The sequence below is a fragment of the Nesoenas mayeri genome (assembly GCF_963082525.1).
Source record: "Nesoenas mayeri genome assembly, chromosome: 5".
Classification (NCBI taxonomy): Eukaryota; Metazoa; Chordata; class Aves; order Columbiformes; family Columbidae; genus Nesoenas; species Nesoenas mayeri.
Genome location: NC_137548.1, coordinates 29,919,816 through 29,932,631, shown reverse-complemented (window position 1 = coordinate 29,932,631; position 12,816 = coordinate 29,919,816).

Genomic DNA, 12,816 nt, shown 5'->3' with positions numbered 1-12,816 from the left:
AAAGCAGCCTATTGTTTTCAGCAAGAACAGGACCAAACCCGTAGCTGCAGAGGTGTTAGTGGCAGGAGGGTCAATCCTGGGCTTAGGACAGCTCCGGGCCACACAACGTTGGCATCAGCTGCTCCTTCCCACCTCGGACTGCGTGGTCCTGCTCTTCCGCTGCAGCTCCCCCCTCCAGCTATGCCCAGCAACTGGTTGTGGGAGCACAGGCTAAACTGGATTGCTGAAAATAACCCTTCTGGAGAGTTATTTTGAGCCTGGGTCCCTTCAGATCATGTCAGGGTGGCCTCCCAAGCCCTTGTGTGCGTGGGGGTGTGTAACAGTACAGGATGACAGGCTGCCAACAGTATGGGGCGGGAGGAACACAGACGACCCTTTAATCTGGTTTTGCCCCTAAGGGCAGAATACTGTGAAACTACATCCGTGTTTAACAATTGTGTGTGTGATATACGCAGCAGAGAGGTAACAGGTGTTTCTGTCATACCTGTGACAGAGCAATGAAGTTTGAAAATGCTTAAAGCCCATTTCTTTTTGTGTCCCCGTAGTTAAATAGACACACAGAGAAGATCTCTTGTGATACTAAATAACTGTGTCTCTTGCTTTCTCTATCCTCCCAGTGTTAATCACTGAAGTAGGCCTCTTCTGAACAACTCCATCAAAGCCAAGTCACAGGGTGTCAGAGACATTCACAAAAGAAATCTCTGCCAACAACCTGAGTGGCAGCTGTCCACAGCAGAAGCACTGACCTCCAGCACTAGTAACACAGCACCTTCTAGACCACTTTTCTAATGATGGTGTCACTCAGTGATAGTACCTCAATTAGAGCGAGGAGATAGTAGTACCTTTCAGATAAAAGTAAAATTATGTGCACACCAAAAAAGAGAAACCACTTTCCATCAGGAATGAAGAGAGGGACCACTCTGAAAAACAGGAGAGTAGAGCTGTTCTTGAGGTTCATTCTTACCCACAGAGACCGAAGAGGTGTCTCTGCACTTGTGCAATAAACACTGAATAAACTCTGGATGGAGGGAGATAAAACTTTTTCCTAAGAAGCTCTCCCCTTCGTTTGTTGATAGATTAGTCCTAACCTTCTTTCTCAGAAGCAATTCTCTTCTCCAGGCTTCTTGGAACTAGCTGCTATGAGGAACTTTTTGAATAAAGATGAAATTTCCTGGCTCAGCGAGCAGCAGCAAAGGAAAAGCCCACATCCTCAGACTGGCATTTGTTTCAGCTCTTCCATCATTTTTCAATAGTTGTTTGGCCCCTGGCTGCCTGTTTGAAGAAGGCCTGACTGCAAAAACAAGCTGTAAGAACAAGCAGTTTAAATGGTGCTTCTGTACCTAAACAGGACATCAGTGTTAGCTATTTTAATCTTTATTTTTATATTATTTTTAATTCTTTCACAGATCTCACTCTCTGAGACTGAGCTGGGATTGACATTGCAGCCAATGAAGATTTGGGATATTATTTAATCCTGATTCTTTGCCATGTAGCTAAAAGGCTTTTGCCTTATTAATAATACTATACTCCAGTTGAGTCAATAAATAATCGCCATGTCTGCCTATTCCTTCTTGTAACTCCTGGTTGGACGAAAGCCTCAAAGCGTTTGAGGAGAGTAGAATGTGATCCTTGCTTCAAATTATATACAGGCAAAAGAAACAACAAATACAGCCTATCCAGCCTGTTCTCTTTTCCCTGCCTTTTCTCTCCTTCTGTATTCCACTTGTCATCTTTTTTTCAACACCTCATTCTTTGCCTCTTCTTTTTTCTGTGCTTTCCTCGCTTCATCTCACCCCTGTTGCCAACAGCTCACTGCTTCTCTCTCCAAACTCCAGGTGACATCCTGTTGCCACAGCAATATCAGACATAAAAAAATTACATTTGCAACCAACTGTTGTTCCAGCAAAAGTGTGTAGCAGTAGGCCTCAACTACAATGCTAATACTTTCAAAAATTCTTTTGCCCCTAAAATTTTCCCTGCTAACATTTTCATTGCAGGCTGTTATCCTTAAAATTAACAAGCAGGAACCCTTCTGCCAGCCCACTGTATTTACCCTTGTAGTTTCCAGATTCTACAAATACATGTCTATATATGATGTGTAGATATACATTTGTATAAAGTAAATACATACATCAGTTTTTTAAACACCCCCACAAAAGTCAGTCCATGTATATACACTGACATGCACAGACTAATTCCTCCAATCTGTTGTTATGTATACAACACTTGAAGATTCATCTCTAGCTTTCCTGACTGCTCCTTCACCCACTATCACCCGATCTATCACCAGCGCATGAAAACTGCCATCTGGCTGATGCTATACCAACACCTTGATTCCAGCTTTCAGTGCAAAGTCTTCTCACATGCTCAACTGCCTTCTCTATAATTTGCATCCATGTTGGTGTGTGGAAGTTGTCTTTACACACAATGGAAATCCATGCTTTGTTTCCTATTGGTTGCAGCAAGAGGGTATTCATGACCGGCCAGCATCCCTGGGACATCCCAGCATGACGGGAAACAACCTGGAGTCACAGGCAAAAGACCAATAAAGGCACTTACGGAAGAGGAGACTGGCATCCTAAATCACCATATTCTATGAGATATCAGCCACACTAGCAAGGGGTTCCCAAATTAAGGGAAAGCTAGGCTCCCTTGGTTCCCCCTGGTTTCAGTGAAGCACATCTGAATGATACTCCTTCTCTCACATTGTCTTCTGCATTACCTGCAGAGAAACCCAAAAGTGCTTAGCTTCTAAATTATCAAATAAACCTGCAGTCCAAAATAAGGTGGTAAGGAATACTTCCCAGACAATAATAGCCAACACACTCATTTTAATCATTATGGCTTCTACCAGTCAATGGCACCCATGTGTGCCACATCTAACTTGCCCTGATATCACTAGGGGGTCATCTTGTTTCTGTACATCATAGTATTTGAAGTATGTAGCAAAACTCACACTATGAAACGAACGATATATATCTTATTTTCTTAAAAAATATCTACAAAATGATGTCTTATCACTGTGGTTCCTAATGAGAAAATTAACTTCACTAACTCAGTGTTACATATGTCTCCATGAAATTGTCCCAATTTGGACTTTAAATTTCTTATGGCGATTGAATTGCAAGATTACAAATTAAAAACTTAAAATTGAGTAGAGAATTTGAAATAAACTAATAGTTGGTCATTATGGAAAAAACCCTGAAAATATGTATCGAATAATTATTCAAAATGAAAAGAAAGCATTATCTCCAACAACAAAGGACAGAACAGGAAAACTCGTCAAGGGAGGGACAGCTGCAGCACAATATATTTTTTGTAGCTAGGGTTGTGAGGGGAGGTTGTTTGTTTGGGCTCTTTGCATTTGGGCTTTTTTCTCCTGGAAGCAAGGAAAAAAATGGTCAGATGTGGCTTTGCATATGCCAGATGCGACAATGAGATCAAATCCCTTTCTGGGGAAAGAATTGCTTCACAGAGTGTTTGATTTTGAAAGAGCAAGGACTCATTGTCTCTAAATTTTGCTGGATACCAATAAATGCTGGCATTAGTGTGACATTTCCCTTTGAAAGCTGGAGTACAGAACTAATCCTGATAAACAGCACGAATCTGCAACCCTTGCTAAGGCAGAACAGAGCTCACTGTCACGGACTTCGGAACATCTCACGTGAATATGACTATGGGTTACAGCCCCCAGGTCTTTTACTAACAACACCTTCATTTTTTACCTACCAGATGGAAATGGGATTTTCTTATATTTGGGCTTTCTTGCAAGCACCTAATGCATTATTAAAATCTACAGATGAAGTACAGCATTCATAGTGGTAGCTGACACGTGTTTAATCAGTCAGCTTAGCAAACCTTTATAGCATTTGCTAAACAATTGAACATTTCTTCAGAGATGTACTACAAAGTAACATCATAAATTTAGACATATATTTCTTGTGTTCTAACAACTGCTTCACTTATGAAAACATCTTATTTTTAAAATGTGCAAGTTTTTCTCCGTATGCCATAGTAGTTTATTTTTCACATCTGTCAGATTGAATGTAGCAGTAAAACACCATTTTCTCTCCTGCTGTATGAGTAAATGACAATCTGCAAGTAAAATTGTCTAACCATCTCTGCAGTGTTTCTCTTTCAGACACAAGGAAGAGATGTTACTGTGTGATCTGTTTGTTGGTGGTCATCTTCAAACTGTTTTCCCTAGACTTTTCATACAAATACATTTCATAGATGCATTTATATGGGCCTTAAGTTCTGCACATGTAACAGCCAACTACTTCTTGGTCTACACTGGCCTTATCCCAGGCCTTGTAGGCCTCAGTGAGGCAAAAAAAAAAGTTTATAAAACTGAAGAATAGACCTCCTACTAATTTTCTTTTAAGATATTGTCAGCATTTGGATCAGAAACATTAAAAAAGCCTTTTTAAACATTCCTTTAGCATCATTTCCTGGAAGACATTCTTATCTGAATTTAACAAATTAATGTAAATTAAATGCCTACAGTACCATAAAAAAAAAGTGAAGAGAAAGTAGTCATCTTCCCCTGTAAAAGTCTAAAAGACACGTATTCACAAAAAATAAAAATAAACTTTCTCAGCAAGAAGCACTTTCAATAAATCAGCTTCTGAGGCATGTATCAGCTCTTTGTGTGATATTGTGTGACCTAAACAGAAAGTCTGAACATGAAGTACCCTTCTTGGGAAGCAATTTGACAAAGCTGTAATGTGGTCACCTCATTACGGGAAGATCAACTGCTACTAATAAAAGCAGATATCTTGGACAGCCAAATCCATGGAAAAAAAATGTGAGCCTGCCACGCTTGCCACTGGCAGCTGAAAAACAAAAAATACTTGGCTTTGTGTCCCACAAGTGTTAACTACAGATTAACCTATTTGTATTGATCATTGTTTTGCCCACTAAGTAAGCATCCAACCTTACTCAAATGTCCTTCAGGTCTGGCATCCTCAAGTAACCAGGATTTTAGAGAACTGCTCTCCTAATACCTGCCTAGAAGACGATGCTCTCCAGTCGCCTTTTCAAACACAGCCAACTAAAAATTTTATTTCCAGGCCCACTTTCCAGTGGAGACACAAAGTGGTTTCTCGAACACAGGTTTAGCAATGTCCTTCCTGGCAAACCAAGCACCCTCCAAAAAGTCCCCATCCCCACCAGCAGCCTGAGCTGCCCATTGGGGTTGGGCTGTGAGTGTCTGGGGATGGGTGACCCTCTGTGAGACACACAGCTGCCCCAGCAAACATCCAGCCCTTGATATTTCATCCATGTCTTCCTGTCCATCACATATTTTTCTCCCTTTACCTTCAATAGCCACAAGACCCTTAAGACGTAAATTAAGCTTTTGATAATTTTTATGATCCTGATCATTACTTCTCCACAGTTTTAAAAAACAATTTTTTCCTTAATGATCTAATTTTTCCATCTTGACTGATACTGACTGTTTCATACACACGGAATTTAAAAATCCAGCATGCCTGTTTTACTTTGTGCATTAGAACCACCTACTATGTCAACTGATGTTTGTAAACATTTCTTACTAAACTTCTTTCAAAGACATAAGTAAATGCATAAAACTGCAAAAAGAGCTGAGGAACTTTATTTTTTATGAAGAGTGAATTTTTGAGAGAGCAGAACTACAGGGCGATGTTCTATAATGCAAGATTAAATCTGGATAAAAGATTCAGATTTTCTATCATCTTTAACTAATAGTAATACTAGACTATGTCAAAATCAGATATTTCCTTTCAGAAAAGCAGAGGTTTTGATTAGTACCTTAAAAGTAAAACTGGCCACATTTTCAAATCCAAATTCCATTTATTTTTTAATTACAACTTTGGTGAGAAAAAAATATAATTAATTGGGATAAAATTGAAATAAAATTAGTCGAATTTTGGTTCAGATATGAATAAAAACTCTATTTACTTTTCTTACAATAATCAATTTGTGTCATAATTGTTACTACAAAAAGAAATTATATACGTCACAGCAGCAAAAGCCATGATATATACAAATAAATATGTAACTCACGGACAGTGAATGCTGATAATAGCTGAGGTAACAAAATAACTTCAAATCCCATGCCACACTCACATATTAAGAATTAACCGTTCCCCCTGCCAAGTTGGAAGATACAAGAAAATACTTCCTCTCTTTTGATATCATGATCTGAGTAAGATTTTAAGAGCCAACACAGACAACCGTGTCAAAAGAAGGGAAATAAATATCAGTAAAACCAGAAGGAATTAAAACAAAAATCTGAGAACAAAGCGTACGAGTTTAAGGCCTTTAAATTCTTTATGGGGTGTGAGTTTCGGAGACATCAAAGTAAACGTTGTCATCCTAAAGAGTTCCAACAATTCTATCATAACCTACATTACTCTGAATGTTTTTCCAAGCAGTTCTGAACTTAGCAGTTCAGAGAGATCCTAGTCCTACAAAAATATACCAATTATATGCGAATAAAGTCTCTCAAATTTCCATTGCAAAGGGTTAGAGCAACACCCCTTTTAAAAAATTCTCACCTTGGGAAAAAAAATCAAAATGCACAGCCACTAATTTCTGCACTGCCTCTTATTTCAAAATATTTTATGTCTCTTTCAAACTATCGATAGCTGACAGGAAAACAAAGTTTTCACCCAAGTAAAAATCGGTATTTATCATTCAGCATGCCTTTTCTGAAATAAAAGAAGCATTGTCTTTTCTCTTCTAGTCTCTACTGTTTTGGAGGGGAAAATATTTCCTCTCTTTTGATTTCATGATCTGAATAAGTTTTTAAGACCCATTTAACCAAGACAGAATACAGTGTTAAGAGAAAAGGGAAAAATAAATAAAAATCAACAAAAACAGAAGGGCCTGACCCAGAAATCTGGTGGCTCAAAACTACCATTCACTCAAACAAGTTTTAAAGAAATTAATTCTTCACTCCAACACTGTGCTGAATACTCTTATTATAAATAAATCATCTCTCTGAATTGACTGGAGCTGGTAGAGCTAAAGGCCAATACACTGTTTGCTTTCTCCTCTCGAACTGGTGACCTTTCCAAAGCGGCCAGGCCTGTGTCTCCTCACACCCGCGCACAGGCTGACACCTGACAAAGAGCAGCTCACCAAAGGCAAGCCCAGTGTGCCACCAGACAGGCTGGTGGTGGAGCATAAAGCGTGGAAGGCCTGCAGTACTTCCTTTGAGAACCTTAAAAACCTCTACCCTTTACATCAAACAGTCCGATGTCTGAAATGCAACGTTTCATCGCCAAAGATATGCACGTATTTCACCAACAGAAGTGGCCTGTGGCTGTACACAGCTACCCAGCCTGAGAACATTACACTGCACAGAAACCATCATTTGACACGTCCATGTGTAGGTGGCTGCTTTGCATCTGCCCTCCCGTCACCTGAGTGATGGACACAGGTAAGGACGGGTTTCTGAATCATTGTAGTTTTAAATGATCCTTTTTGCTGCAAAGGATGTGCACATGGAAAGGTCTTGAGTTTGGCTGTCTTACCAATCACCCTTCCACATACACACAAAACCAGACACCAGACAAACCAAGGCATGCTCAAGCATCCTTCCCTCATAGCACAAACTGTCCGCAGCTCCTTCCCTCTGCAGGAGGAGCGAAGGCTGGCACTTGCCGTTGTCTTCGGAGGAGTAGAAATGTAAGCAATTTACTTTCAGCTCTGCCCCTTGCCCACCTTTTCCATATCTGAGGGGCAGTTACTGAACTTGTGTTTTTATCAATGTATAGCTTGGAGTTATGGTAAATCAGTGGTGTGGTGGATATTTCCCACAGTAAGCAAATGTATTCAAATAACTACTGAAGGGAAAACACGAACAAAATGAAGGACTAATAAAGAACGAGAGAAATAGTTGCAGTTCCCTCTTTTGTTGGTGATGAGTAGTAATTCAAAAAAAAAAAAGCAGAGGCCAAGTTGACCAGCAACTGGTGTAGGTTTTGGCTGAGACCCCAAAGGAGATGAATTTTGGAGCGTAAATCAAATTCCAAAAGTAAAAAATAGTGATTCAACAACATAAATGTTTGTTGTTTTTTTTTTTTAATCAGCAAAACGCAAACATAAATATATGTATAAAATATTAAAAAACACACGAATGTCCATTATAAAACCTGAAGTGAAACTGGAAATTAAACTTCATTACTTGAAGTGATAGACAATAGTGTCCTTGATTTAAAAAAGAGACACTTTACTTAATCTCTAGAGACTATAAGCTGTCCTGGAACAACTATTATTTTTCTTCAAGTCTATCTTACACTGAACATAATAGGAACCCAATTATTTCTGAAACCTCTGAGTGTTACCAGAATCTCAGTATTAAATATAGGTATGAAGAAACATAAATAGATATCATAAATCTGTTTACTTAGCTGCTATTAGAATTCTACTACAATATTTTAAACACAAAGTTCCAATAGGATGTATTTTAATGACTGTACTTTCTAGATGATTAAATAATACTCTGGAAAACCCTGTTTTTTTCTTTCAATGAATAAACTATAGCTAGGTTAGACTATCATTAGCTGATGATACTCAAAATCCTGATAAAATATAAAAGAGTTACAAAGGGCTTTGTATGAATCTGATTTTGAGCAATCCATCACTGACACATTTCTGCTTGTCAAAATGGCCAGACACTGATTAGTTTTGGTAACAAGTACTTTTCTGGAATAACAATAAATGTGTGACACAAAGGGTCTTTGCACGCCATCCATCTTTACAAATATGTATTACTTATTTCTTTTTTCTTCATGTATCACAGCAATCAAGATAAAAGGTACCAATTCAAATTCTAACCCAGAGACATTTTTTCCTATTCTGCTCCAAATAGAAGGGGTTAAACTGGTTTAATGGAATTCACAGTACCTTCATTTTATGAAGGTAATAGCAAATGTCTTTTCCATTTCTGAAGCCTTGCAAATATTGTGTGCAAACGTGAGTGTGCATGAAGGAAAGACAAATAATTCATTTTTTTAAGAGTGGCTACAATGTGTGTGTGTGTGGTGCCCTGGATTACCCTCAAAATGTGCAGATGACCACTACCAAAGGAAGTGGAAGGAACAGCATGTTCACCAACTGCAGAGCCAGGAATAACAGAAGCCACACGTTCAACAACAGCCATATGACTACAGGCAGGCTCTGACCAGGCACTTCCCTTTCAGCATTAGCATAATGTTTATACGAAGCAGAAAAATGCACCTCGCCTACCCAAAACTACGTATTTCTCTAAGAAATACATGTCCCTGAAATACAAAGCAGTACCTCTGGCCTTGTGACTGAAGAGAGGGATGAGCCTTCAGACTACAAGTGGTAGCTGCAGAAACAGGATTTGAAATGATCAGGAGTCATCGTCTCTTTGGAGAAAGCACGCCTCGGGTTTCATCCCAAAGATCAGCATCCCCAGGTCTCAGTACAAAAAAACAGATGTTCTGACTGGCAGTTTGCTCCTGTGCACAATATCATTGCTGCTCAAAGTGAAACAGAAGAGTGAATGGGCAGTGGGGCGCCGTCCTTGTCTTCATTAATTAATTGAGTCCTCAGTGTTTGCATACACGAAAACTTTTTCAAAATGCTAATAAAAATATACCTCTTGGCTAATCAAGATTGCATGATATCCCAAGCTAAGCATCCAAGACTGAATCCGGAGTCATTAACCACTTCTGAAATAATTGTTGCGGGTGTATATGTGGTTTTAAAACTCATATGTAAAGTAAATTTAATCTCTTTGTTCTTGTGTTTATTATTTTGTCCTGAGGCTTCATTTTTATCCTCATGTTAGAGAAACATGTAAGATCATTATTTAAATGAATACAGTAATTCAACCCACAGTAACAAGTGTACTTTTCATTTTATCTTGAAAAAGGCACACTCCTCATAGATCACCATAAGAAGTAGGGTCCAGGTTACTCTGGAAAGTACACAACAGGATGGGGCAGAGGTGAGCTCAGTACTGAGCACAGGTGAGAGGCAGCTGGTCCTCTGACGCTTCACGGGCAAAGCCCTGACAGCAGAGAAGACAGACTCACATCTGGTTGCTCCTCACAGAACTTTTCCATTACTGTATAAGATGAATTGCTAAGCTAAAACTTATAAGCTCTGGTTAGACCAGGGTCTGCTGCCCGCCAGGAGCTGTTTGCCAGAGGTTGTGCTTGACCTCTTAAAAGGAGACACCTGCGTGTAGCTACTTGTCTTCCTCACTGCTCAAGCTACTAGCCTGGCATGCTGAGGATGGTTCAGCACTGCTTCTGGCCATGGTTAGAAGCCCTTTCTGCAGGAAAACTTTCCTGGGGAGGGCTCCAGCTCATGCAATGGAAGGTGAGGTGCCCGCTGCCTCTGCAGCCCCTGCTGAGGTGCCCAATGGACCTTGGCCAGGCACCTGTCTATTTGTGTGAGCACTTTCTGCCTCCAAAAGAAGTAGAGAACATAGTTCCAGGCAGGAGTAACCCCTGTGCTGAGCCCTGGCTGGGAGCCTGGTGGGTGATGGGGGCCAACGAGCTGCCAGGAAGCGTTCTGACAGCGGGATGGGAGCAGTGGCAGAGCTCCAGCGGCCTCTGCTCTGGTGCTGCTTAACACTGTATGTAAGTATGCGTACATGTATGTACATACACGTTAATAAGCATTTCCCCTGCCAGACACCATGGCAAGGCTGTAGCAGACCAGCTCAGTGTCAAAATGTCCAGTGTTACACAATCTTTGCTTTACGCATTGCTTCCACCATTCATTTACTTACTCCTGGCTTACACCTTTCTGTATTTATTCCATGTGTTTTTCCTAAGTGGGTATGTTTCTGTTTGGTTTACTAACAGCCTAGTAATTTGGGGAAGGAAGGAGGGAAGGAGGGAAGGAGGGAAGGAGGGAAGGAGGGAAGGAGGGAAGGAGGGAAGGAGGGAAGGAAGGAAGGAAGGAAGGAAGGAAGGAAGGAAGGAAGGATGGATTTATAAATGAACGTGACTAAGGTGATGGTGTGAATTAACAAATTGAGCCCAATGGTGTCAGAAAAAGGGCTGTGCCCACAGGGACTGTAACATTTGCCATGTCCCATCTAAGGTCGCTTAAATCACCCGTCTCTACTGAGGCACCAAGCACTCCGGCTATAGGCGGCTGCCCAGAGCGAGGCACACACTTTTGCTCCTCTAGCCTGGCACAAGTTTACCTGTCTTGTACCAGCGTTCGTGGCAGCACCTTCATGTCCTTCCCAAGACAGCATAGTTTCAAACAAAAAAAAAATTAAGCACCACTCAGTACATGTTAAGCATAAAACTAAATGGGAAATGCAAAAGTCAATGTAAAACAGTTTGGAGGACAAATTAAATAGCCTTTGGGAAGAAAGTGTATAGAAAAGCATCTTAGGTTTGAAAGGAATGCAGGAACAAGACAAAAACAAAAAACTCCAGAAGATGAAGGGAATCGGAGAAAAGGAAAATGTCAAGGAGAGGGAAAGAAGGACTGCAATGAGGATGGGTGAGTGAACTGCAAGGCGCAGGGCACTCACCAAGTGGCATGTAGGGCTGAAAGTTTAATTAGTACCTCTTTCTGTTCTTTTTGATCTTTGCACAAACCCTTTCTTCACACAAAGGACAGAGAGGTTTCTGTGGGGCTGTATGGGAAGGACAGCCAGTGTCCCTCGGTGCAGGCATTTCCCAGAATAAACGGGGTGCCTCTCCCTGTTCCTTCTCAGCCTCCAGAGGAAGACATTCCCGAGACATTTCACTGACACCAAACGCATTAACCCGTGTGAAAGCAGTTTCTCTGGCACGCAGTTCTCTCTCACCAGCAGACGGGATCCCACACTAGCTCAAGACAAGTCAACACCCGCTCCCCCCCGCTCAGGGCTGGGCTTGAGCTCCCATTTTCTGCCACCTCCCCCTTAGCCCGGCTGTCGGGGAGCGGCGCGATGCCGGCACCGGGGGGAGCCCTCGGCCGCTTCCCTCTCCGAGCGAGGCATCGCGAACGGAGCGGGGCTGGGTCGGTTCGCCACCGCGGCCTCAAAAATAACGGGGAAGAGCCGCCATCGGCACTGCTGGTCGCAGGGCAGGCATCTACTCTGAGGTGCTGTTCGGCTTCCCAGAATTTTTTCTTTAAAAATAAAAATTAAGTAAGCCCCCTTCTCTCGCAACTACCGCAGCTCTGAGAAAAGCGTGAACCGGCGGCTGCAACAGAAAGTGCGAACCATTTCTGAAAAGTAGCGAGCACCCGATGTATCTGCGGGAAACACCTCAGGGAGAGGAGAGCGCAGGGACAGAGGTTTTAGCGGCCATTGCCAACTCTTTCATTTATCCCCAAAGGCGAAAGATGACAGACCCCCTCGTGTCAAGCCCTAGTTGAGGAGGGAGCCTGCTGGCCATCAGTAATTCTTGCACAAGCTCTCAGGATCCAGAGAAGCTGAGAGAAACGACAGCAGAAGCTCCTGACATCTGCACCAACTGCCTTGGATAGTTTTGCATTTGCGATGCTCCCGTAGAAGACCACGCCATGAGGGAAGCATCACCACCTTAGTCCTGTGTGGGAAGCATAAAAATGTGCTTCTGGGGAGATCAAAGATTGCGGGAGGGGAGGGGGAGGGCAGTGGTGTTCTTATCGTTTCTGCACTTCACTTGAATTAAACTTCCACCCCCCAAAATTACGAATAACTTACCCGGCCGTGCTTCCTATTTTGCTATGGGCGGCATGTCTCTGAACGCATCGCAGTTCTCAAGTGTATTTATTTTCAATTACACGAATAGATATTTCAGAATGCTGCCTCCCAATAGACAGCTGCTGCCGTGCCCGCTCGCTCCCGGAGCTGAC